The sequence below is a fragment of the Lissotriton vulgaris genome, chromosome 8 (assembly GCF_964263255.1).
Source record: "Lissotriton vulgaris chromosome 8, aLisVul1.2, whole genome shotgun sequence".
NCBI classification, from domain to species: Eukaryota; Metazoa; Chordata; class Amphibia; order Caudata; family Salamandridae; genus Lissotriton; species Lissotriton vulgaris.
In genome coordinates, this window is record NC_141696.1 from 194721367 (window position 1) to 194748950 (window position 27584).

The window sequence follows — 27584 nt, forward strand, 5'->3', positions numbered from 1 at the left end:
TTTAATTTTTTACCACAGGAATGTAGATTTGCTATAGTCGCAGTGGATTATCACTCCAAGTGGCCTGAGGTCAAACTGGTACCTCATCCTAACACTGAAAGTGTTATTTTATTTTTGAGAGAGATCTTTTCAAGAGAAGGATTTCCAGAAAGTATTGTATCTGATAATGGGGTACAGTTCAAATTTTCAGAGATGTCAGAGTTTTTGAGTACTTATGGTATAAAACATTGTACCCCTGCTCTGTATGAACCACAAGGAAATGGACTAGTCGAGAGATATAACAGGGTTCTCAAACAAGATATAGTTTGGGCTCGAAAGTCTGGTGGCATGTGGAAAGAAAAATTGAGAGAAAAATTATGGTTGTACAGTATAACACCTCATGCCACAAAAGAGGTTTCTCCTTTTCGCCTATTAAAGGGTAGAGATCCTGTATCTTGTTTATGTCCTTGGTGGTTTAAAAAGAGTTTTGGCCATCAAATGATTGATGTGAATGTCAAGGATGTGGCTGAGAAAGTGGAACTCAAACAGGGAAAATACAAATGTGATTATGATACTAGGATGAAAGTTAAGCAACCTGCTTTCATAGTAGGTGATGTTGTTAGGATTTGTAAACCAGGATATATAACCAAAGGAGAGACAAAATTTGGCAAACCTATGAAAATTGTGAAAGTTTATCACAATAGCGTAGTTACACAGGATGGGAAGAGATGGAATGTCAGAAGAGTATCAAAATGTGTATCTTAGTTTTTCTTTTATACTCTATTTTTTATTTGGTAATTGAAAATGTTATAATCGTTTTTGTTATTTCTTTAAGGGGGGAAATGTGTTGTATTCTGGGTTATAAGCATTTCCCTTTTAACTTACAATTCCATTCTTGTACATATTTCCCTTTTAAATAGAATGTTTATACTTGGCTGCTCATGCACAGTGTCTGATAGATTCCATTTAGAATTGTTATGATCTGAAATGCTTTAACTGAGACTGACAACTTGAAGACTGGAAGTACTGTGCTGCACTTCAATAAACCTGGAATTTTACCTGGAATTATTTGGATTTTCCTGCTTATTTATTACACTTGCCCCGATTATCTTGAATATTTCTTAATGGTATTGTTTCAAATACTGTTTCCTTTATTTTTCATGTGGGTGATGTGTGAGAGTCTGTTTCAAACAAATGTTGTATTTTTGTTTCATGCCACAGCCATAAAAGAAAGTTTCTTTTAGATCCAAACAGGATGAGACATGGGAGGGTGTCACAGAGATTATTTGCAGTAATATTAGTGAGCTGCTGCTCTGTTACAATATTGAAAACACATCATTCATCCAGAACATTAGATGTAATGTAAACACATTTAGAATTTGGACTAGTGTACCGGTCAGTGTCAGTGACCAGGCCAAGAGAGTGCACAAAAGAGCTGAATCCTTGATCATACATTCAAAGCTGTTCCGAACAGGGCCCCCCAAAATCCGTTTGGCCCAGGGCCACCCAAATCGTTAAGATGTCCCTGGCTTCTTACAGTAGTAAAATCAAAGTTTCTTCCAACAGTTTAGGGAAAGAAGCATTTGTTGGCAAATGTTGGCCCTTTCCCAACTCTGCAGCAAAGTAACATAGGGGCATATTATCAAGAATGGAGTTACAATTATCGCTGGTTTAGCGGCAGAAAACTGCAGCTAAAGCAGCGATAATGGGCTTGATAATATGCCCTGGAGAATTCCAATAGAAGCTCATGTTCCCACCAGAACATAGACTTCCATTGGAATTCTCAAGGGCATATTATCAAGCCCATTATTGCCGTTTTAGTGGCAGTTTTCTGTCCCTAAACCGGTGATAATTTTTAACGCCGTTCTTGATAATATGCCCCATATTTCGTCTCCTTTTTCATCTTCCTCAAAACGCATTGCCATCCCAGATCCTGTTGAATTTTGGTGTGATTAACCAGGAACTGGTGCAAAAAGGCTTTATATTAAAGTCTATGTCATTATTAAGATCTTCAGAACAAGCCATAATTCGCCGCTTGTTATGGAAAGAAATACACATGGATACATCAACAATAAGATGTAATTGGGCTATGGCTTTCGATCAGGCACCCAATGACTTAAAAGTAAAAGAAATCTTAGATTTGGCTCTCCCTCATAACTCCTTTTAAGTTTTTTAAGTAAACAAATCGAGAAGCAATTGTGGAATAAAGATAAAGAGGTTTTCAATAAAAGAAGACATGCATGGGCCATCATTGACTCTTATAATCAGCCTCGGTCGTAGCCGTATCTAACAATTTTACTTAGATCTTTTTAGGTTTCGCCCTGGCCGTAGCACCTGCGAAGCAGGTGCTCCGCCCAGGGCGAAATCTTATGATCCTACAGTATGGGGCTTAGTCCCGCCTCTGTCTTCCATTGGCTAGCTCCATAAATGGAGGCTAGTCATTTGAAGAGATTGGCTGTCAATCACGCTTTCCCGTGAAAACGCGATTCGGGGGCGTTTCTTGGTCTTTTTTTAAGCCCCGCCCCTTGTTGCCGTGTGTCCCGGGCCGCGCTGTGATTGGCTGCCGGCCCAGGACACCCCCGTGACGTCATTCCCCGGGCCGCGCTGTGATTGGCTGCTGGCCTAGGACCTGACTTGTCTTATATTCAACTAATTTGTGCCGCGAAGGCTTGTTCGTTGCTGAATCTAGCTGATAGTCTTGCGCGGGAAACCAGCTGCGAGTCTCACAACTTAAATCGTCCTGCAATTATTAGCCAGTATCAATGTATCACAACTCACCCTTAATTAACCTTAAACAAGCCTCATGTGAGAAACAAACATGCCCCTGGCCGTTGGTCTAAATCTTTCTAACACCAACCGACGAGGACCTTGAACGATTTTGAGGAAACTTCAAAGAACTGTGTCCACTTTCAATTCTCCACGTCACGGCCACCTTGGACTCCCCCGTCGCCAAGTTGTAATACAGGAAATTCAAGGAGGCCTACCCTGAGAAGTGAACATAGAGGCCCTCTTCGCACCGTCAGGCTTCTTGGCAATTTGTGGTGCGTCACAGGCTCACATCGTGGATCATGGCGGGCCCCGAGGCCCGCTACCGGCTGCTGCGGGAGGTGGGGCGCGGCAGCTACGGGGTAGTGTTCGAGGCCCGGGTGAGCAGCACCAGAGCCCCGGTGGCCGTCAAGAGAATGCCCTGCGCCGCCCCAGAAACGGCCGAGCTGGCCCTGCACGAGTTCGGGGCGCTGTGCAGCGTGCGGGGCCAGCACTGCAATTTGTGCGGCTGGAGGAGGCCGTGTTGCAGCGCACCAAGCCCAACCAGCCTGCCGCCCCCAGCGACTTCCATCCGCTGGCCGCCCGCGACGAGCAGCGGGAGCAGGAGGAGCACCACCTGCAGCTGGTGGAGAGCTGCCTGAAGGGCCGGCCGAGCTGCCCCGAGCCGGGCTGGACGTGCGCCGTCTGGTTCGTCATGGAGTACTGTGACGGCGGCTGCGGGCCCGACCTGCGCCTGAACCGCACCTTCATGGGTCAGCTGGCCAGCGCCGCCGCCTTCCTGCACTGTAACCAGATCGTGCACCGGGACCTGAAGCCGGACAACGTGCTGGTGTCCTGCGGCCTGCAGGGGCCCCAACTCAAGGTGAGGAGGCGGCCTTGGACACTTGGGTGACCCTGGTGAATCTGCCAGGCCGTGGTCCTCGGGGCGTATACCAGAGGTCCACAAATATACCTTTTAATGTAGTGAAAATCAGATTGTCTTACCGCTTACATTGAGTTCCTTGAGCGGCAGCATTTCCAAACTTGTAGGAGAGTGTGTGCAGAGCTTCAATTTTTTTGTTGTATTTCTGAGAACACTCTGGGTCTTTCCTTCCAATTAAGTTCTGTCACTCGCGAGGGTGTCCATGTGCTTGCTCTCGTCTCAAAAGCCAGGTCTTGAGTCCCTTCCTGAAAACGGTGAGTGAAATTGCTGATTGGAGGTGTAGTGGGCGACTATTCTAGGCTTTGGCTGTGAGATGGGTGAATGATCTTCCTTGGCTGAGGCAAATGCAGGGGGGATGCTGCGAGGGTGAGGTGTGCGGTGCGTGGTCAGTGGGGAGAGTGGGCCTTCCATTTCCGGCGGCATGGTGTGTTCTGGCGCTGGTTGTTCGTGTATCCATCTGTCTCTTTCCCTGTACTTTTCTGTTGCCCGTGCCTGCCTGCTAGTGAGAGTCTGTGTAGTGTCCCCTTTCTGTGTTTGCTTTTCTGTCTGCGTCCGTCTGTGTGTGTGTGGTTCTGTCTGTGTGGGTGCATGTGGGTCTGTGTGTTGCTCTGTGTGGGTGCAAATGCAATAGGTCTCGCATTTGCAAGAGATTAAGCTATTGGCATTGTAAATGACAATGCCATTTATTTATCTATTTTCAAAACCAACACATAAATAAAAATTTTGCCATTTACATTCTAATAGCTCAAACTTTTCCAAAGGCGAAACCATTGCATTGTAAATGCTTGTTTAAATAAGCTGCTACATATGTGTGTTGGCCCGTGCCAAACAATTGCCCATATACCCAAAGGGTTGCCAAACCTCTCACGACCATGTGCACTCTCTATCATTTATTTTAAGTACATTTTATGAATATGTTATCCACTTGACCTATGTTGTTAATTAAACGCAAGGGTTCATTGTGGAGAATTTTCAGCCAGCATGGCATCAGGTTATGTCGACATGCACTACTTTTCTGTATTAAGGGTGAATTTCCTCAAGTAACTGTATCCTTCATACAATTTATTAGAAAAGCAGAGAAGCTATTAACGGCAGAATGTGTCATGAATGAGCTGCAGCAGGCACAGAAAGAACTGTGAGCTATAGTTATGAGTAAGGTTTTAAGTTTTTTATTTCATTGCAATAAACTTTCAGCTAAACTTTATGGGGCAGATTTACAAGCCCCTTGCGTCTCTTTTACGCCGCAGTTGCGTCACTTTTGTGACGCAGCGGCAGTGCAAAAGATGTGCCATGGAGTGGGGTATTTACAACTTGATGCATCTGGGAGATGCGTCACGTTGTAAAGCCCTGCGCCATAAGGAGGCGTTCCGGCGCAGAGGGGGGGGGCGTTCCTGCCCAGGAACGCCTCCTAAAAGTGAATGAGTGAAATCTACAAGATTTCACTCCGTCACTTTTAGGCCAATGCTGCGTCAAAACCCTGCGCCTGCTTGAAGCAGGCGTAAGGATTGATGCAGCATTGGAAGAATAGGCCCCCCCAGAGCATTGCTGGAGCTGCGTCGCGCTTGCGACGCAACTCCAGCAATGCGCCGACTTTACGGCACAGATGCGTGACGCATCTGTGCCGTTTTTGCCCTATGGTGTGCTGCATTGTAAATGCGGTGCATCATGGGTGGTGGAGCTGCGGCGCACAATTACTGGCGCATCCCTGCGTGGCTTTGAGTGGCCTCATAAATCTTGAGTAAGGCGACGCAGCAAAATCGCTGCTTCGCCTTACTCAGCACTCAGGAGGCGTTCTATGGGCGTTGCGGTGGGTATTTCCACGCAACACCCATATATTCTGGCGCTGAACCTGATTTATAAAATCACGTAGACCTAGGGAAGTGCCAAATCCCTATGTGTCCCAAGATGAGGCGTTACAAGGAGAAATATCTTTATTTCTTCTTGTTTTTTCTACGTGTACTGCATTCTGCAGCACACAGAGGACAAGGAAAAGGCCTCTTAGGATTGTTTCTGTGCCGGAAGGTCCCCATTCCTGCACAAACACAATCCTGCATGCAACGGAAGCACCCTGCACCATGGTGCAAGGGAGGCTGCGTTGGTGCTAGGCTGCTGAAATGGCACCAGTACAGGGAATAAGGACAGGAATCCACCATATTGCATAAATACCTGCATTCCTGTCCTTTCACTTTGGGGTAGAGCAGCGCAGCAAGGTGACTTGCTGTGCTGCCCTGTGCCAAAATCCCATAAATGTGGGCCCCAAAGTTCTTTTACAATGCACTTTCAGCTGAACTTTGCACTATTCCCTTTGCCCTTCAGGGTTGGCTAAGGAATTTAGAAAAAAATGAGATTCCATGTATACTATTTAACTTTTTTTTTTTGCACTGCACTTTTAGCATGATTTGCACTAACATCTTTTCATTTTAATCTGAAGCATGATTTAAACTATGACTAATGAGATATACTGATACTATCTTTGTTATTACCCAATGCATTGCTTCTGCACTTTTAGAGAACGTTGCACTGCTGTGTCATTCTCTCGCTACTATTGAATAAGATCACATGGATATGGAGCTATTATTCTTATTAGCTCACAATCTTATTGAATGACGTTACTCGTAAATTTGTATAATTTTCCTTTGCATTTGATACTGAAAAGGACAAAAATCATATTTTGCTGTTCAAGGAGGTAATAATATAGGAATATGGTGATGCCATCTGCATTGGTTTTTAACTTTAAGTATTGTATCTTTAATGTAATTGCACTAATACCTTGCATTAAACTTGGCGGCTGAAATAATATGATGTTCTTTACTGCATACATATATCGAAATTTCAATAATTTAACACGGATATCCATGCAGTAAATATCATAGTTTTATTTATAGACATACAAATATGCTCACTATGATTCTCTTCAGTGGGCTTCTTTTTAAACCTTTTAGTCAGTACTCAAATTGAAAGCCAGACCTACTGGCTTTTCCAATGCTTGTTTAATGTTTTAGCAAACACAACAAGATGATAAACAAAGTGCTGAACATTTCAACCACTCACCCCCCCAGTCACACATCTGGGTTTAATCCATCATTCTTTTGCTCACCACACCACCCCAGTTTGTACCCAGCCATATGCAAATCAGTCGACTCTGTTCCTCATGGAAATAGTTCAGCCCAAACTGACAAGCCAGGTTATCCCTGGATGGAAACAAGCATCCTGAAACCGGTTTTGGGTATTACCCCACATAAGCCAGGCTAGCTTGAACCCAGCATTTCGGTTCGGCATAGTTCGAAGGAAGCTGAAGGTGACGGACTGCCAGGAAACAGGAGCAGGGAGGCCGATCTAAATCAAGAGGGTAACGAGAAACTGACAATATCAGCCCAGTTTCCACTACTGACTGACCGAATTGAAAGCGGATCAGGACTCCAGTAATAGATCTCTATACAGATCCCGAATGGAAGATTACTGACAGCAACAGTGATAAAAACGGTGACTCCTCCTGGCAGACAAATACAGTGAATGTCACATCTGAATCACAGATATTTACTGATGGTGACCATTTGAGGTAGAATAACAACGAACATAATTTCCGCATTTAGAAAGAGACAACAGACTTTGCTAAATTTAGTACAGCAACTTGTGAAGGGTCTATCATCAAAAAGCCCGCAGAAATTCTTTTTAATCAATATTTTCCAGTTGAGATATCACCTCCATCTGGAATAAGAATCAGTCCTGAGGAAGGTGTGCTAACAGAAAACCGGAACGCGTCGACTTTGTTTGATTCTTTGTTTTTTTATTGTAACTTTTATCCAATTGTATAATTCAATATATTGTTTTTTTAATGTTTTTAATGTTGTGATTATGTATGATGAATTTATCATACAAATAAAACCTGAACAGAGTTTTTACTGAACAATACATTGTGATGATTATCATTTGTAGTTATTAATACCATTGATATCCTATGAAATTCCACATTGTCTTCCCCGTCTCTTAAAAAACCACTCCCCCCTTTTTGTGTCACTGTTGTAATTATAACACACTTTATTGTGCCTTTGCCTTTCTCGCCCAATTGACGGCATGCTGTCCTGACAAATATACCCCTACTAGTGAATATTGAAATTGGACGTATTCTGTACTGTCCTTTTTATTGGGGACCTCTTCCTTTTTAACAAATTGAACCCAGTGGCACAGCGAACATTGGACCCACGTCTGGGCATACCTGTGGCCCCTTAGGGTGAACATAGCAGACACAAGATGATGGCCGGAGTGCTGAAACTTTTTAACCACTCACCACCAGTCACAGATCTGGGCTTAATCCATTGTTCTTTTGCTCACTTCGCCACCCCAGCTTGGACTCAGCCATATGCAAATCGGCCTTGGCCCTGTTCCTCATGGGAACAATCCAGCCCGAACTGACAAACCAGGTCATCCCTGGACTGGAAAAAAGCATCCTGGGACTGGGTTGTGGGATGTCAATGTGTAAAGTGAAAGATTCACCAATTGACTGGTGGTTTGCAAATTCGCCACCTGTAATACGGTCTGCGAATCTGTATTTCCCCATGTCTGCCCTCTTGGAAGCGTACTTGCTTCCCACCTTTGTTCCTGACACTGGGACTGGTTTCAGGGTATTACCCCTCATCAGCCAAGCTAGCTTGGAATCCAGTAGCACAGCGAGCAAGGGACTCATGTCTGAGCATACACTTGGCCACTTAGAGCTAACCTAGCAAACACAAACAGATGATGGACGAAGTGCTAAAACCTTTCAACCACTCACTCCTAGTCACAGATCTGAGGTTAATCCATTGTTCTTTTGCTCAATATGCCACGCCAGCTTGGACTCAGCCATATGCAAATTAGTATGTTCCTTGATCCTCATGGGAACAGTCCAGCCCGAACTGCCAAACCAGGTTATACCTGGACCAGTTTCAGGGTATTACACCTCATCAGCCAGGCTAGCTTGAATCTAGTGGCACAGCAAGCAAGGGACCCATGTCTGAGCATATCACTTAGGGGAAAGATAGTTCAGCCCAAACTGCCAAGCAAGGTTATCCCTGGACGGAAACAAGCATCCTGAAACCGGTTTCAGGCATTACCCCTCATCAGCCAGGCTAGCTTGAACCCAGTGGCACAGCGAAAATGTCATCCACATCTGGGCATACCCAGGGCCACTTAGGGTGAACATAGCAAACACAACAAGATGATGGATGGCGTACTGAAACTTTTCAAACACTCACCCCTAGTCAAAGATCTGGGTTTAAGCCATCGTTCTTTTGCTCACTGTGCCACCCCAGTTTGGACCCGAGCCATGTGGAAATCAGTCTTAACTCTTCCTCATGGGCACACTCCAGCCCAAGCTGTCGGGCCATGTCCTCCCAGGACCGGAATCAAGCATCCTAGGAACGGTTTGAGGGTATTAACCCTTATCAGCCAGGCTAGCTTGAATACAGTAATTAAACAACAGGGGGTGGTGGTGATGGACAGAGTTTCTGTATTAAGCAGAATACTCTCACCCAGTCAAGAGATCAGGGCTTAATCCAACACCGTCAAGCAAGCCGGGCCGAAGACGGCTGAAATGCCAGAAACCGGTCCCCGGTAGCTTGTTTCCTTCCCAGTCAAAGAATTGGCTTGGTAGTTTGGTTTGCCCTGTTCCCATGATACACTGGGCCAGGGACAGACTAATTTGCATATAGCCAGGTTCTGAGCTGGGATGGTGCAGTGAGCTAAAAAACGGTGTTGGATTAAGCCCTGATCTCTTGACTGGGTGAGAGTATTCTGCTTAATTCAGAAACTCTGTCCATCACCACCCCCTGTTGTTTAATTAGCTTGAATACAGTGGCAGGGTGAGCAAGAGACCCACATCTGGGCACACCCCTTGCCACTTAGGGCGAAAATAGCAAACACAACAAGATGATGGGCGGAGTGCTGAAACTTTTCAACCACTCAGCCCCAGTTTCAGATCTGGGTTTAGTCCATCGTTCTTTTGCCCACTTCGCCACCCCAGCTTGGACTCCGCCATATGCAAATCAGTCTTGACCCTGTCCCTCAAGGAAGCAGTCAGGCTGTACTGCCAAGCCAGGAAATTCCATGACTGGAAACAAGCATCCTGGGGCCAGGCTTCGGGGTATTACCAGAGAGGACTAGTTTGGGCTGGACTGTTACCACAAGGAACAGGGTTCAGCTGATTTGCATGTGACTGGGTCCAAACTGGGTGGCATAGTGAGCAAAAGTACGGTGGCTTAAACCTAGATCAGTGAGTGGTTAAAATGTTTCAGAACTCCAGCCATCCATCATCCTGTTTTGTTTGCTATGTTCACCCTAAGTGGCCAAGGGTATGCCCAGACGTGTGTCCCTGGCTGGCTATTCCACTGCATTCAAGCTAATACCCCGAAACGAGTCCTAGGATGCTTGTTTCCTGTCCAGGGAAGACCTGGCCTGTTAGTTCCAGCTGGACCTTTCCCATGAGAAACAGTGTCAAGGCATAGTGAGAAAATGAACAATGGATTAAACCCAGATCTGTGATTGGGGTTGAGTGTTTGAAAAGTTTCAGCAACTCGTCCATCATCCTGTTGAGTTTGCTATGTTTAATGTTTTAGTCAGAACTGAAAATGCACTCCATGTCTATTTGCTTTGACAATGCTAATGTCACCTCTGGATTATAGTAATAAATTAATATCTCATAGTTCAGAAACCCTCTGGTGTTGGGCGAACGAATGGAGATATGGTTGCTTGGCTTCCAAAATTCTAGGATAGTAATCCAGGAAGAAACAATGTGTTAATAGTTCATCTGTACACAGACCTCAATAAGTGCAATTCATCTGTTCCAAATCACATACAAACAGCCACAGTAGTCTTCCAGGCAAAGCGCCAGAGCTTTTGCATGACAGTGATTTACTCTTCCTATGAAAGAGATTGAAATCCATATGTGGCACACTGCCAGGTCTGAAATGCTTTGATGTACGTGCACACATCCAGTTTCTGAGATTGTCTGCAGATACTTAAGGCTTTTTGTAGTGGAGAGGAATTCTTTCATCTCAACCACCCTTTGGATTGAATAAAGTTCTTCCACATTTGTTACACAATAGAAATTTGACTTCACTCTTCACCTCTATTCTTACTTTTTACGCCTGCCTTAGTACCTACTAGAGCCCTGATGAAGCTCCCAGGACATCCTCCTAAGGAGCGAAACACGTGTTTGCAAGAAGCGTGTAGTAATTTGTTTACACACCAATAAAGGCAGACTAATGCACTCTGTTTTTTGTTATTTGGAAGGAAAATATAAGACATAATAATGACTGTGTGCAGGTGACCCTTTGACATATATATCAATTCTTTTTGTTAGTCCCCAAAAATCTGCCCCACTCTGTCCACGACTATGGGTTGATATCCCTTTACTTGGCATAAACAGGAATCGTCTGAGTGCGTTAAAGGAGGTTTGAGTTCCAATAGTTTATAACAAGTTTTATAGGTCAGTCTGGAATTAACATCAATAGGCTGAACCACAGATCACTCGGCCAGATACAGAGACCTCCTCAGTCCCCTCTCAAAGCAGCGTTTCGTGCTTCCTAATGGATTTTTCAGCGTGAGCATCACATGGGCCCATGTTATCAAACCACCACAGAGCCAACAGTGAGGCCAGTGCTGAAAAAAAAGTTTGCATCCAGCTGAAGTTGTAATGTTTGACACAGGCTGATTAAAAACCAGTTTATTTAATTACATTTATTTCTGTGTGAATCAGACCGGCAACGGATGGCTCTGAATTCAATTAGTGGTGCTCGTGACACAAAAATACCAGAGGGGGGGGGGGGGGTATCACTCCCACCCCTCATCTGTAAGGGAGCCCTCTGCAACAGGGCTGGCCTTCCTGCACAATTACCAACTTAGGGTACCAACAATTGTTAGGCCTAAGGTTTCCTTTAGTGATACCTCGAAATATGCATCCCTTTTATGCACTCCCTTGTGTACAAATGCATCCTTTCTCATTGGTAGCAAGACACTGCAACACCTTTGATTTCAAGCAAGGCACTGTAATATTTGTGTTTTTGTAATACGTGTTTTTACTAGTCTTTCCACTCGTTCGCATTTCTGGTTTAGCAATTATTTTATTGTTCTTTTGAAAACAAAAAGTGTGCTTTAAATATATCCCTTTCATGAAAGGTTACATATGTTAGAGTGTACATTATGCATGCATAACAAATAGCAGTGTTACAGACCTGATAACCCGGCTATATATTCAGTGAGACTGAAACCCTGGCAGTTCGGGATGCGCTGTTCCAAATTGAAGCAGGGTCAAAACTGGTTTGCATAAGGAGGGGTGCAAACTGAGGTGGCACAGTGGGTGAAAAACGATTGGCCCGAGCGATCGGCAGTAGCTGAAATAAATTCAAGCATTCCATCCATTACTTTGTTTTTGATGCCCTAAATGTGACAGGTATGCCCAGATGTGGGTCCTGGGCTCATTGTGCCACTGGAACCAATCCATGGCCTTGACCAACCTGGCTGATGAGCCTTAAACAGGGCAAAACCGGTCCTGGGTTTCTTGAGGTCTGGTTCAGGAAGGACCTGGCCTGGCAGTTTGGGCTGGACTGTTCCCATTGGAACAGGGTCAAGTTTGATTTGCATATGGATGTATCCAAACTGAGGAGGTAATGTGAGCGAAAAACGATGGATTGGGATGCGGGCCGAGTGATCACCAGTGGCTGGGATTAATTCAAGCATTCCATCCATCACTTTGTTTTTGATGGCCTGGGTCTGACAGGTATGCCCAGACGTGGGTCCCATGCTCACTGTGCCATTGGAACCAAGCTATACTTGGCTAACAAGCCCAAATAACGGCAAAACCGGTCCTGGGTTGCTTGTATTCTGGTTCACGGAGGACCTGGCTTGTAAGTATGAGCTAGATTGTTCCCACTGGAGCAGGGTCAAGAATGATTTCCATATGGCTGGGTCCAAACTAAGGGGGCATTTTGTGCGAAAAACTATGGATTACGATGCAGTCTGAGTGATCACCAGTAGCTGAGATTAAGTCAAGCATTCCATCATCAGTTGGTTTTGATGCCCCAACTTTCTAAAAGTGGCATTTTCAAAATAGTAATGTAAAATCTGACTTAACTATTAGATTTGATGTTACATTACGATTAGTTTGAGTCCTTGGATCATTTTTCTAGCTACTACAAAACTGAAGTTAAGCATTTTAATGTACTCAGTGCTTTTCTATGGTAGACTGTACCCTGCCACATTGAAAAACGTCTTTGGAGATTTTTCACTGCTAGGACATGTAAAACTTAAGTACACATGTCCTACTTTTTAAATACCATACAACGTATCCTATGGGCATTTAGAGTCTATCTTACGAGTGACTTACAAGCAGGGCCGCTGGAATTATGCAGCAGGAGAGGGATAAATTATGCAGCAGGGTTGAGTAAATTATGTGGGAAGAAAAGGCAAATTATGCAGCATAAACCAATACGTTATGTAATAGTATTGCTTCACTATTTCATCATTTTTAAACTTGCTAACACTCTCTAGTGATCGGTTGCATTACATTAGTACCACTGTAACACCCAAATGTAGAAAATATCAACAGAACAATGACCAGTCCAGCTTTGCAAAGGTCCTTCCACTGCGCTGCATCACATTGTTGCATTTTTAGTAACTTTTGAACTATTTGAGCTAGAAACAAAATTTGTTGTTGTTAAAATCTACAGATTTTGCGGCAAATGATGGATTATGGGGCAAATGCAGCAAATCTATAATTATGCAAAAATTGGTGCAGCTGCACAATCAGATAATTCCAGTTGACCTGTTTACAAATATTATAAAATGAAACTTTGGTTAGTCAAATTTACAATTTTCAAACTGTACACTCACGGTGCAGGAGCAGGCCTGAAAACATGCTTTGCATTGGCTATTTAGCGGTGGCGCAATAGGTGCAGCAACTCACTAGTGACATTTAACTTACAGGCCCTGAGTACACTGGGTACCATATGCTAGGGACTTATTGGTAAGTTAAATGTACCAATAAGAATTCTAAGCAATTGAACACGTTTTTAGGGGTCAGAGCACATGCACTGGGGTCTGGTTGGCAGTGTTCCTGTGTACAGAGTCTAAAAACCAACCATATCAGTTAAACAAAAATGGGAGTGATCATGTAAATGAGGCTGTTTCTTACACAGGCCACTTATAATTGAGTGGAATGTAGTGCACCGTCGTGTACCTGAGTTTAAGCTCTGCTCAACTCTTAATCAGGCCCTATGTCATCAGTGTGACAGTGAGATGGGCTTAAAGCCATAGTCTAATTAGGTAATAACAATTTGGTCGCTGTCTAGTTTATTGGTCATTTTGGTGATTGGCTTGCATCCACTCCCATACTCAAAACCTCCATTTCAGTGCAATGCTTACAGGAACAACCATGTTTGTGAGGCCGCACGTGATGAGTATAGGCTCTGAGATATTCTAATATCTTCTTACTCACTCAGCTGTCCCAAATCTAGTGATTAAGGTAGCCTGACTATACACTGTATAGGAACCATGCTGACCAGTGCATGTTTAACATGCACAGGCATGCATTGACCAATACATGAATTATGTTTAATGCACCTGTTATACAGATTTCAGGCACACACTTATCATAGTATGAAAAGCATGCACTAAAACTTCAGACCAATTAGCTTCAAACAGCAGGCTATGTATATATTTTGTTTTTATTGAAATCAGCCTCAAAGCAGCATTGGACACACAAATTGACCAAAGGATGGTGCTGCTAAAAGAATGTGTAGTATTTGATACCTTCTTACCTATGTGTCACCTTCCTCATTTAAGTCCTTACTAATGAGGTGTGTCTGCCTTTACAGCCATACATGTTCAAACAAAAAAGGAAAATACCACACCTGTGCAAAATAATTTAAACATGTATTAGTTTGTATTTCTACATTGGAGGCATGGCCTTGAGTATAATGCAATTAGTAGAGGAAGATCAAGGGTGGACTGTTGAGTCAGGGTAGTACTCTTTGAAGGTGTGTGTCCCAAGCTTTGTTTTGCTGATCTGATAACGATAATGATGGTGTTCCAGATCCTGGGACAATGAGAATAGAAAGCTTTCCTATTCTTTTTTTGCCCTCTAGAAATGTTTTGTCTCCAATATGTCGATATTCAGGCCCTGTTCTGGTGTTGTCCCCCAGACATGGCTAGTGTCTTTGCCAGGTTAGCAGGGATGTTGTTTTTAAGGGCTTTGCAAAGGATATAGTGTGTCTTAAAGGTGATCTGGACTTGAAGGGGAGCAAGAGTAGGTCTTTTAAGGTGGGGGGGGGGTTACATTTCTTCAAGCACCTAATGACAGCAGCACTTTTGTCTCTGACTTGGCGGCTATGAACATCTTACTTCAGAATAGTGGACCCACACATAAAGCAGGCCACCTCCTTGACCCCATCCTTTCTAATCTTCCCTCCCTTCATTGCCCAGCAGCTATTCCGGTGTGCTGGTCTGACCACTTTTTAGTGGGTTTCAGTCTCCACATTCCCCGCCTTGCACAGCCGAATAAGTATATTGCCGCTTTGCACTCCAGGAATTGGAAAAATCTTGATCTCACCAAGTTTAACCTATTCTGTCTAATAATGCTCCTACTTTCCAAAATAACTTTGGACCAGGTAGCATTCCAGGTCTTGATTAAGCTAGCTCTCTATACTAGAAGTTCAACAGCCACCGCCCCCTGCCCCCTGGTTCTCCGAAGATCTAAAAAAAGCTAAAACTAAATGTAAAAACTCGGAGCGCCGTTGGCGCAAGACCTATGCACCTGATGCAAAAACTGCCTATCTCGCCAAAAAGCGGGCTTACCACTCACTCTGCAGGTCGGCGTGTGCCTCCTTTGTCTCCACATCCAGCACCCAGCTACAGAAACAGCCTGTTAGACGGACCGGGAGGGTCGGCCGAGACTACGGGGAGAGGTCTCCGGGGAGAGCCGTCTCCAACGACTGTACAGATAAGTAACTTCCCCCCCACAGACGGACACCACACAAGGTTGAAGTTTAACGAGACTTTATATGCAATTCTTAGGTTACGATGATATGATACAAGGAGGTCTGGACTCAGGGGTCCCCTCGGTTCTGGTCTCTGGTGTAGGAAAAGGGGTAGCGGGACAGTCTTGTTACCAATGAGTGGAAAATAGCTCTCAATCCTCGAGCTCGGCGTTCTAGGTGATCGGGCCGCGACGGAGCCAGCAGGTCCCGAGATGGACGAAGGAAAAACGACGGTCCGCGACGGAGCCTGCAGGTCCCGGTGAAGATGACGGTTACAACGGTCCGCGGCCACGCCAGCAGGTCCCGACGACGATGAAGGAGATGAAGGTTGCGAAGGCTGTGGCAGCGCCAACAGGCAGGACGATGATGCACAAGACAGAGCTACGGCAGCGCCAGTAGTCCGCCTAGGATGAGTTCCTCTTTACGTCTCTCGACTCCAAGATACAACTGCCTTCCTGCTCTGGAGCTGCCCCAGTTATAGGGCTGGTGTGCTTTGATGTCCGGACCCTCGCACTTGGAGGTCGGGAGGTCCGGGATGAGGGAGTCCAGACACCCAGCAGGGGGGTGGAGCCAACGCCCGGGGAGGCGATGGGCGAGCGGCACTTGGTGGTGGAGAGCCATCGACACCTCCTTCTCCCATTGACTTGCCAAGTAGCCCGCTCACCTCCTGGGTGGATGGTGGTGCCGGGAAGTCTGAGGCCTGGCCAGGCCCAGGGTTGAGGTCGGCCGGGGGCCAGGCGGCCACATGGGGGAGTGTCCAAGATGGCGCCCCAGGATGGGCGCGTAGGCTGGCAGTGGATCGGACCCACGAGGTTGACATGCTCGAGGGCAGGGGTCCCTGAGGGGGTGGAGGACGTGCAAGGGTGGTGTGTAGTACCTGCGTGACCGGGCTCAGGCCTGGTCGGGCCGGGGGAGAGCGGCCTTTCATGTGGCCTGTCCAACATGCGTCCCCCCCAGCTGAAGGCGGGGAGAGTTACCCATCCTCTTGGGGACTCTCTTCGTCGAGGCGGAAGAACCGGGACAGGCCATCCGCGTTGGCGTGATCTGGCCCAGGCCGGTGTTCGACTGTGAAGTCCATACCTTGTAGGGAGATGGACCAGCGTAGTAACTTCGGGTTTTCCCCCCGCATCTGCATCAGCCATTGCAGGGGTCGGTGGTCGGTCTGTACCCGAAAGTGTGTGCCAAAAAGGTAGGGCCGGAGCTTCTTGAGGGCCCATACCACAGCGAAGGCCTCCCTCTCTATGGTGCTCCAGCGCTGTTCCCGTGGTAGGAGTCGCCGGCTAATGAAGGCCACCGGTTGATCAAGGCCGTCGGTGTTCACTTGAGACAGGACTGCCCCAATGCCATGGTCGGAGGCATCCGTCTGAACGACGAACTCCCGGCTGTAGTCGGGGGCCTGGAGCACAGGGGCGGAACACATGGCGGCTTTCAATTGTTCAAAGGCAGCTTGACACTCTGGGGTCCAGTTGACTTTCTTGGGCTGGTTTTTCGACGTGAGTTCTGTGAGGGGCCCCACTATAGTCCCATAGTCTTTCACGAACCTTCGGTAGTAGCCTGTGAGGCCCAGGAAGGCTCGTACCTCGGTCTGGGTGATGGGGGACTGCCAGGACTGGATGGCGGCGATTTTTAGCTGCAGAGGGGCCACCAGGCCGCTTCCCACTTGGTGCCCGAGGTAGGTTACAGACCCTTGCCCAATGTGACATTTGCTGGCCTTGATCGTGAGGCCAGCCCGCTGTAGGGCTTGCAGCACTGCTCGGAGGTGGTGGAGGTGCTCGGACCAATGGTGGCTGTACACAGCGATGTCGTCTAGGTAGGCGGCGCTGAATCCTTCGAGCCCCGCCAGGACCTGATTGACGAGCCGTTGGAATGTCGCTGGGGCGTTCTTCATGCCGAAGGGCATGACGGTGAAATGGTAATGGCCATCGGGTGTGGAGAAGGCAGAACGTTCTTGCGCCCGGGGTGTGAGGCCGATCTGCCAGTAGCCCGCCGTCAGGTCGAAGATACTGAGGTAGCGGGCAGCTCCCATGCGGTCGATCAGTTCATCTGCCCGGGGGATGGGATGTGCGTCTGTTCGGGTGACCGCATTCAAGCCCCGGTAGTCAACGCAGAACCGGAGTTCTGGTGTGGTGCCGGGGGCAGCTGCTTTGGGGACCAGTACTACAGGGCTGGCCCAGGGGCTGTCTGAGGCCTCGATGACCCCGAGTGTGAGCATCTTGGCTACTTCTTCTTGGATGCAAGCCCGTACCCGATCTGGCACGCGGTAGGCCCGGTGGCGGATAGGGGGGCTGTCCCCCGTGTCCACATCGTGCACACACCAGGAAGTGACACCTGGGGTGAGGGAGAACAGGCTGGCGAACTGTGATAGGAGGGCTTGACATTCCTGGCATTGCTCTCTAGTGAGGGCCTCCGAGAGTCGGACCCCATCCACGGAGCCGTCTTGCTCCCGAGTCCGTAGGAGGTCAGGGAGGGGCTCGGAGTCTTCTTCAGCCCCAGTGTCTGTGGCCATCAGGAGGCTGAGTTCTGTACGCACAAAGTGGGGCTTTAGTCTGTTAGCGTGGAGGACCCGGAGTGGGTTCCGGGAGGATTCCATGTCGATGAGATAGGTGGCAGGGCCCTTGCGCTCGATTACTTTGAAGGGCCCCGTCCATTTGTCTTGTAGGGCGCATGGTTCGGTGGGGGACATCACCCATACCTGTTGGCCAGGTTCAAATTCAATGGATGAGGCATTCCGGTCATACCACTTTTTCATGTCCTCTTGACTGGCCTCTAGGTTGGTTTTTGCCAGTTCCCGGAACCGCCGGGTCTGGTTGCGGAGGGTTAAGAGATACCGGAAGACATCTGGAGGGTTCTTTAATGGAGGCATCTCCCAGCCTTCTTTGACTAGGCTGAGCGGCCCCCGCACTGGGTGTCCATATAGCAGTTCAAATGGGCTGAAGCCCAGGGATTTCTGGGGGACCTCTCGATAAGCGAAGAGGAGGCACGGCAGCAGCACATCCCACTGGCGACGGAGGGGCTCTTCCAACCCCCCGATCATCCCCTTTAGCGTGCGGTTGAACCGCTCAACGAGTCCGTTCCCTTGAGGGTGATAGGGGGTCGTGAATCGGTAGGTGACCCCGCACTGTTGCCAGAGGGATTTCATGTATTTAGAAATAAAGTTCGTGCCTCTGTCGCTGACGACTTCTCGGGGGAAGCCCACACGGGAGAAGATCCCCATCAGAGCCCGGCCGACTACCGGGGCTGTCACAGTCCGCAGAGGGACAGCCTCAGGGTAGCGGGTGGCGTGGTCCACTAGCACCAAGATGAATCGATGGCCTTGTTTTGTGCGCGGGTCCAGGGGCCCCACAATGTCTATTCCGACCCTCTCAAACGGGGTAGTGACCACAGGAAAAGGTTGCAGGGGAGCCTTTAGTTTGCGGCCGCTCTTTCCACTGGCTTGGCACGTGGGGCAAGATCGGCAATGCTGGTGCACATCGTTCCTCATTTTAGGCCAGAAGAAGTGGGTCACTAGGCGACTGTAGGTTTTATCTTGTCCCAGGTGTCCTGCCAGGGGGACATCGTGGGCCAGGTTGAGCAGAAAGTCTCTAAAACGGAGGGGCACCACTAATACTCGGTTGGCCCCCAGCTCGGCGATTCTTTGCTCGCTATACAGCAGATCATTGTCCCAGTAGACCCAATGAGTACCGGAGGTATCTCCTGCGCTTTGGGCGAGCGCTTGCTGGCGGAGTCCCTCGAGGGAGGGACAGGTCTTCTGTTCTTGGCGAAATTGTTCTTGCGTGGGCCCCCCCTCTTGAGGCCACTGGTCGAGGTTAGCGAGGTCGGAAGGTTGAGCTGGTTCGGGGGGAATGTCACGGTCGGTGGTTTCGGCTGGGGCGACCGGGGGCGGTGGTGCCGGCCATTCGGGTTCTTCTGGGCGGTGGTTGGCACGGGCGGCCATGGACCGGGTGGTGACGCACGCCCAGTCCGGGACGCCTAACATCCCCAGGTGTTCTCTTCGCTCCACGGCTGCCCACGGAGAGCTTTCAAGGTCATTTCCCAGGAGGCAGTCTACGGGGGCATCGTCTCGGACCGTTACTTTCAACATGCCGGAGACCCCTCCCCATTCGAAAGGGACGCAGGCCATCCGACACAGACTTTCCGAGTTATCGGCTGATCGTACAGGGCAGAGAATGTTCGGTAAATACTGTTCTGGGGTCACCAGGTGACAGCGGACGGCTGTTACACTGGCCCCGGTGTCACGAAGGGCTTCGGCCCGGCGTCCATTGATGCTCACCCATTGGCTGTACTTCTGGGTGTTAGCGGGTAGGGGGACCCGCGGGACCATGTCTTTCCCCCCTAAGCATGCTAGAGCCATGGCGGCTGGCTCCCACTCTTGATGCTCTTGTTCGTATTCTTCCTGCTCCTCGGAGATCTGTTCTTCCCCTAGGGCCGCAGCGGCCACTTGGCGGGGTCTTGGGCTCTGGTACTGCGGGCAATTTGGGTCGTTTGCATAGTGGCCGACCCGTTGGCATCGGTGACACGTGACATTGGCTCTGTACCCTGGTCGCGCCGGGGTGCTGCCCCGGTTGGCCGGGGGGGTGGTGCTGGTAGCGGGGGCGACCGGAGCGTTGTCTCTTCCTCGTCCTTGGCCCCCTCCTCCTCCTCTGGGTCGGTGCTGACCATTGTTGTTCCGGTTCTGTTCGTAGGACCCATTCCGGCCCACTCTGGTGATCTCCCACCGGTCAGCTTCGGCTGGGAGCTGCCGGGGATCCGTTAACTTGCTGTCGAGGAGGTGCTGGCGGAGTTCAATGAAGCAATTGTTCGACAGATGCTCCCATACCATCAGATTGAACAGTTGTTCGTAGGTCGTGACGTTGCTTCCTCTGATCCAGCCCTCGAAGGCTCGGCTAAAGTAGGTTACATAGTCCACCCAAGTTGTACCCGGGATGCGGGTGCAGTCTCGGAACCTCTGACGGTACATCTCGGGTGTGAGGCCATAGCGGGTGAGGAGTGCCGCTTTCATATGGTCATAGGAGGTCATCTGGTGGTCCGGGAGCTGTAGCAGGGTATCGCGGCCCTCATTGAGGAATCTCCCCCATAGACCGGCTCCCCAATCGCTTCTATCGATCCGGTGTGCAGTCATAGCGATTTCATAGGCCTTAAACCATTGCTGGATGTCGTCCTCTCGGAAATACTCTCGGACAACATCCTTGGGGATGTGTACCTTTTTCTCTGTGGCCCCTGAGGTGTGGGGTCGCTCGGGCACCCCTACTTCTTTATTTTGCTTGCGCAGGTTGATCTCGGCTAGGTTCCGTTCGTGTTCGTACGCCAGTTTCTTTTCCTCGAGCTCCCTTTGTCTCTGTTTCTCCTCTCTTTCTTCTCGGAGACGCAGGTGCTCTAAGTTGATTTTTTGTTCGGCCAACTTAAGTTCAACGTCCATTTTGAGCCAGGCCATTTCTAGCTCGTGTAGTCGGGTTCTTTCTCTTTCCTGGATCTCGTCTTGCGAGAGACCCGTTCTTTGCCCTTCAGGGGCCGTGGTGGTTTTTTCTGCGGTGCTTTGATCGGGGGTTCCGGCAGCCCCGGTCTCTGCCCAAGATTCTAGGGCATGCTTAAAATCGTCTTTGGTGCTTAGTCCGGTGGTAGCGATACCCAGTTCGATGCAGAATTGTTTTAGTTCACGATGGCTGTACTCCTCCAATTTCTCCATTTGGAACTTCTCGGTTGATCCGCTTTCTTTAGTTGTCATTGTGATTTCGTCGTGGGGTGAGCTACTCTCTGTACGTTATGCGGTGATTCGGATCGCGCCGCTGGCCACCAATGTTAGACGGACCGGGAGGGTCGGCCGAGACTACGGGGAGAGGTCTCCGGGGAGAGCCGTCTCCAACGACTGTACAGATAAGTAACTTCCCCCCCACAGACGGACACCACACAAGGTTGAAGTTTAACGAGACTTTATATGCAATTCTTAGGTTACGATGATATGATACAAGGAGGTCTGGACTCAGGGGTCCCCTCGGTTCTGGTCTCTGGTGTAGGAAAAGGGGTAGCGGGACAGTCTTGTTACCAATGAGTGGAAAATAGCTCTCAATCCTCGAGCTCGGCGTTCTAGGTGATCGGGCCGCGGCGGAGCCAGCAGGTCCCGAGATGGCGAAGGAAAAACGACGGTCCGCGGCGGAGCCTGCAGGTCCCGGTGAAGATGACGGTTACAACGGTCCGCGGCCACGCCAGCAGGTCCCGACGACGATGAAGGAGATGAAGGTTGCGAAGGCTGTGGCAGCGCCAACAGGCAGGACGATGATGCACAAGACAGAGCTACGGCAGCGCCAGTAGTCCGCCTAGGATGAGTTCCTCTTTACGTCTCTCGACTCCAAGATACAACTGCCTTCCTGCTCTGGAGCTGCCCCAGTTATAGGGCTGGTGTGCTTTGATGTCCGGACCCTAGCACTTGGAGGTCGGGAGGTCCGGGATGAGGGAGTCCAGACACCCAGCAGGGGGGTGGAGCCAACGCCCGGGGAGGCGATGGGCGAGCGGCACTTGGTGGTGGAGAGCCATCGACACCTCCTTCTCCCATTGACTTGCCAAGTAGCCCGCTCACCTCCTGGGTGGATGGTGGTGCCGGGAAGTCTGAGGCCTGGCCAGGCCCAGGGTTGAGGTCGGCCGGGGGCCAGGCGGCCACGTGGGGGAGTGTCCAAGATGGCGCCCCAGGATGGGCGCGTAGGCTGGCAGTGGATCGGACCCACGAGGTTGACATGCTCGAGGGCAGGGGTCCCTGAGGGGACGGAGGACGTGCAAGGGTGGTGTGTAGTACCTGCGTGACCGGGCTCAGGCCTGGTCGGGCCGGGGGAGAGCGGCCTTTCATGTGGCCTGTCCAACACAGCCCAAAAACCCTATTTAACATGGTTAAAGATCTTTCTGGATCTGCCACTACTCAACCACCTCTCAGTTTAAATATGACTCAATGTGAGAATCTTGCCCAATACTTCCTTAACAAGGTAGAAACTATTTACTCAAATCTGGCAAACATCAACCTCTCTTCTGCTCCCCTACCCACTGCGCCCATAGGCTGCATTGCCTCAGCGCCCACTACCTGCTGCAGCCAATAGCACACAATCACTCTTGACTCCTGGCCACTTTTGGACATTGTAACATTCACCCAACATCTCAGTCATATCAAATCAGGTTCCCCCTATGACTTATTGCCAATGGCGGTTTTACAGCAATTCAAGCCACCTGCTCTCAACCATATCCTCCAACTTCTCAACACATCCCTAACGTCTTCCACTGTTCCCCCTGACTGGAAACATGCTATGGTAGTTCCACTATTAAACAAAGCGGGCTCTGACTCTGCACTCCCGTCCTATCTCTCTCCTGCCTGCTCTCTCTAAAATCCTTGAGAGACATATCAACATACATTTATCGAAGTTTACTGAAACCAATGGGCTGTTGCATCCCCCCCAGTCCAGCTTTAGGAGTGGCTACTCTACTGAGTCCACCCTGTTAGGGGTCACAGAAATGCTTCGATACAAAATCGATGCTGGTGAAACCATGGCCTTGATCTTACTCGACTTGAGCGCGGCCTTCGATACGGTCTCTCACACCCTTCTACTACAGGCCCTCCACTCCTCTGGTGTCACTGGAGCGGCTCTGAACTGGCTTAAATCCTTTTCTTTCTGACCGCATCTTCCAGGTCTTCTCCTCCACCTCCAAATCCAAGTTTCACTTTTCTCCTTACGGCGTCCCCCAGGGCTCTATCCTCAGCCCCTTGCTGTTCAACATTTATGTTAGACCCCTGCCAGATCTGGTTGAAGAATCTGGGTTCTCACTATTTTCATATGCTGACGACACCCAGATCATTTTCTCTCTCTCAGCCGGGAAATCCTCTGATCCGTCCGCACTTAGATCAGGTCTTAGTAAAGTGGTGACCTCGATGAACGCTAACTTTTTAAAACTCAATGGCGACAAAACTGAGGTCCTGATTCTAGGCAAAGATCGAGGTCTCTGGGGCCCGCAACATTGGCCAACTGAAATTAGCACTCTCCCCCAACCTTCTACCCAAGTACGCAACCTCGGTTTCATTATTGATGACACCCTCTCTATGCGGCAATAAGCGACCAAGGTTGTGGCCACTTGCTTCACCATCTTAAAATGGCTGAGGAAGATTGTGTGGATGCTCCTTCCTGACGCCCAGCATACCGTAATCCAATCCCTTGTAACATCTAGGCTGGATTACAGGAATATTCTTTACCTGGGAGCCAATAAAGCGGTAACACGCAAATTGCAATGTGTATAAAACTCGGCTGCTAGACTGCTTTGCCGTGCACCAAGAACTGCCCCGACGTCCGGGCTGCTGGCGTACCTCCACTGGCTTCGCGTGGAGAAACGGATCCAGTTCAAGGCACTGACTTACATGTTTCGTATTAAGTATGCAAAGTGTCCACGCTACTTACAACTCCTTGCAAGTCGTTACGTCCCTTCCCGCACCCTCCGGTCCTCCACCCAAGAGAAATTTCGAACCCCTAAAGTTAGATTGGCTCAAATGGGAGGACGCTCATTCTCCCACCTGGGCCCCATCTTATGGAATGCCCTGCCTCTCTCGCTACGCACGCAATCTAACCTTCTCCTATTCTGTAGATCTCTCAAAACTTTGCTGTTCAGCCAGTAGGCCCCTCTACCCTCTACTGTTCTACATGGGCCGGGAAACCCATAGGGGTAGCTGCGTGCTAATATATAAATTCAAAGAAATAAATCAAATAAATAAATAAATGACCCCTGGTGCTGCATGTAGGATTCCTTTAAGGGTTACTATTGGGGTGTTAGGGAGACTGATGAGGAGGGCTTTGTCTCCATATAGATGAAAGAGAAGTAATCCTTGTACAGTTGTTCTAAAGTCATCTTCTGAGTGAAATGGATTCGCTTCCTTCAAGAGGGAGAGTTGATACCAAGCTAACTTGGTCTTCCTAACAATGTGTTGCTTGAATGCAAGGTGTGTGCAATAGTGAATTCCTAAGATTATGCACAGACTGTCAGATGAAAGCTGAATCCTGGTGGATTTAAGTTGGAGAGTCAGGCTTGAATTTGGGGTTCTCTGGTGTTGTTGGTAAACAGGAGACATTTCGTCTTCGTGGATTTAGCTTCTGGAAATTAACTGACACCCAAGATGTTTACAAGTTTGAGGTAGGATCTGAGTTACCACTTGCCAGTTGAGACATGGACTGAAAAGGATATGCTTGGGGTTGGATGGACCCAGTCGACATCCCCTACTTCCACCAAATTTCCCACATCATTCTTAGAGAAAATCATCTGCACAACCTCCTCAGACAACTCGACCCCGATAATGGAGCATCTCAACTTCCAGCTTCACACAGACGTAAATAGCACCATCAAAGGCACACTCATATACTGACCACCAGGATCTCTCCTCAGCTTCTGCAACGCCATCCCTGACCTCATCACCCCGATTGCCATTCACTTAAAGCACTACATCTTCCTAGGGGATCTTAACTTCCACCTCGATTACCCAAGAAACACTAACTTAGTTGACCTCCTGGAAAGCATGAGCAACATCGGCCTCAAGCAACTTACCACCAACCATACCTACATCGCAGGCCACATGATAAACTCCATTTTCATGTCCAGCAACAGAGTCAAGTAGAACCACGCATCACAGCTTACCTGGACTGACCACTACAGTGTCCACTTTACCAAAACCAAACTGGCACCATGCCCCCAGATCCACTCGCAGACACTGGAAAAATATATCAGAAGACGAGTGGAACAATGCTTTTTAACTCCCACTTTCCAAACACAAAACCCAACCCAGAGCAGGCTGAAAAGAACTTCTCCCAGTGAATCACAGAATGTGCCGGCACAATCACCCCCGCCAAGCAGGCCAAACCCAAAGGACCTGCCAGAAGAGCAAGCTGGTTCACCGCGGAGCTAAAGTCTACCGAATGTAACTTGCAGCAACTAGAAAGGAAGTGGCACAACAGCAAAGAGACAGGAGAACCTACCACCTTCAAAACAGCACTCAACCAGTGCCAACGCTTCCTGAAAGAAACAAAGAAGAATGCTTTAGAAGACCACAGAGAAGCCAGCACATACCGCAGCGAGGAGCTCGTCACCATTGTGAAGGAGTTATCCAACCCTGCAGCTGCAGAGAACGACATTACCCACTCCAAGAACTGTGTGACACACTGGTGGACTTATTCCACAACAAGATCTTAGTCATCTATGAAAACTTCAAACACCAACCCCCAACCACCGACACCCTCAGCCTGATCACACCCACGAACACTAAACCCAAAAACCTGTTCACCCATTGGGACCCACTCACAACTCAAGCCACAATCTCCATTATGAAGTCCATGCACTCTGGAGCACCCACGGACCCCAGTCCCCACCACATCTTCAACCTCTGGAGCAAGACAATTGGCGACAAAGTCAAGAAAGTACTGAACACCTCCATCATCTCAGCCTCCTTCCCTAAGGACTGGAAACACTGAAGTATGGCCCTTCATGAAAAAACCATCCGCCCTCCCTGCAGAACCAAAGACTTACCGGCCCATCTCCCTGCTTCCCTTTCCAGTGAAGGCTCTCAAAAAGGTAATCAACCAGCAACTCACCTAATATTTGGAATTCAGAATCCTCCTGGACCCCTTTCAATCCAGATTCGGAGCAATCCAGAGCACTGAGACCGCCCTGATCGCAGCCACTGACAACATTAGGGCCCTCCTCGATCGCAGTGAAATGGAAGCCCTCATTTCCTTGGACCTGTCAGCCGCCTTCAACACCATCACCCATCACATCTTGATCAACATATCCCACCACATCGTAATCCAGGGAGACATCCTCAAATAGATCGCTTCATACCTCAATGGAAGAACACAGTGAATCTGGCTCCCGTCATTCACCTCAGAACCCAATAAAATCATCTGCTGCATCCCCCAAGGATCGTCACTCAGCCACACCTTCTTCAACCCACACATGACTCCCTTAGCCAACATCTTCAGATTGCACAGACTCAACATCATCTTCTATGCAAACGATCCCCAGCTCATTCTCTCTCTATCAGAAGACCCCTCCACCACCCAGAGCTAACTTCCACAGATGTATGGTAAACGTCGCCAACTGGATGAAGGACTACTGTGCCAAGCTCAACGTAGACAAGATGGAAGTCCCCATCTTTTCTTTGGGAACAACACCTCGCCCTGAAACGAAGCATGGTGGAGTGTTGATCTCAGCCCATCCCCCTCCACGATAGGCCACGCCCACAACATTGGCTTGATCTTGGACAGCAAGCTATCTATGAGGCTGCTTTCACACCCTGCGCATGCTCCACAAGATCTTCAGACGGGTCCCAGTCAACACCAGAAGAACTGTCCCCTTGTCACCATCAGGATGGACTACAGGAAAACACTCTAATTAGGAATCACTGCACGCCTCCAGAAAAGACAACCGGCATTACATAATCCAGCAGCAAGACTCATCATCGACCTAACAATACAAAAAGAATATCTAATGCGTCAAAACAGACCCTTAGGCAACTAACGATCTAAATATCTGTGATATTACTACCAGAGGAAAATCCTTGAACTAGGGCAATCCTTAAAAAAGGAATGAGTACCATCACTCACCGAAGTGACATGCTTCATCATCTGGGATTTCCTCATAGTTACACACTGATGCAACTAAGGGCTGCAACCCTCGCACTAAGGGAGGGGAGCTCACATATGTTTTTGTGTCAAAGCAATATGTTGTGAAGAGAGCTCTAAATGACCCAACAGATGTGAAAGGAAAAATAAATGAGAGAGTGATGACCAACTCATACTAAACCCTGCGCAACGAAGGACCAGCATACATCAACAAACTAATATCCTCCCACCACCTGACCTATCAACCAACCTACGATTTATCTCCCTCTTCCTCACAGATAC

General features: G+C 48.6%; 1 pseudogene; it reads left to right on the forward strand.

Moving 5' to 3' along the window:
* The first annotated feature begins 3047 nt into the window (after nucleotides 1–3047).
* On the forward strand, nucleotides 3048–3637 carry LOC147696857 (serine/threonine-protein kinase pdik1l pseudogene; annotated as a pseudogene).
* Nucleotides 3638–27584: the final 23947 nt, after the last annotated feature.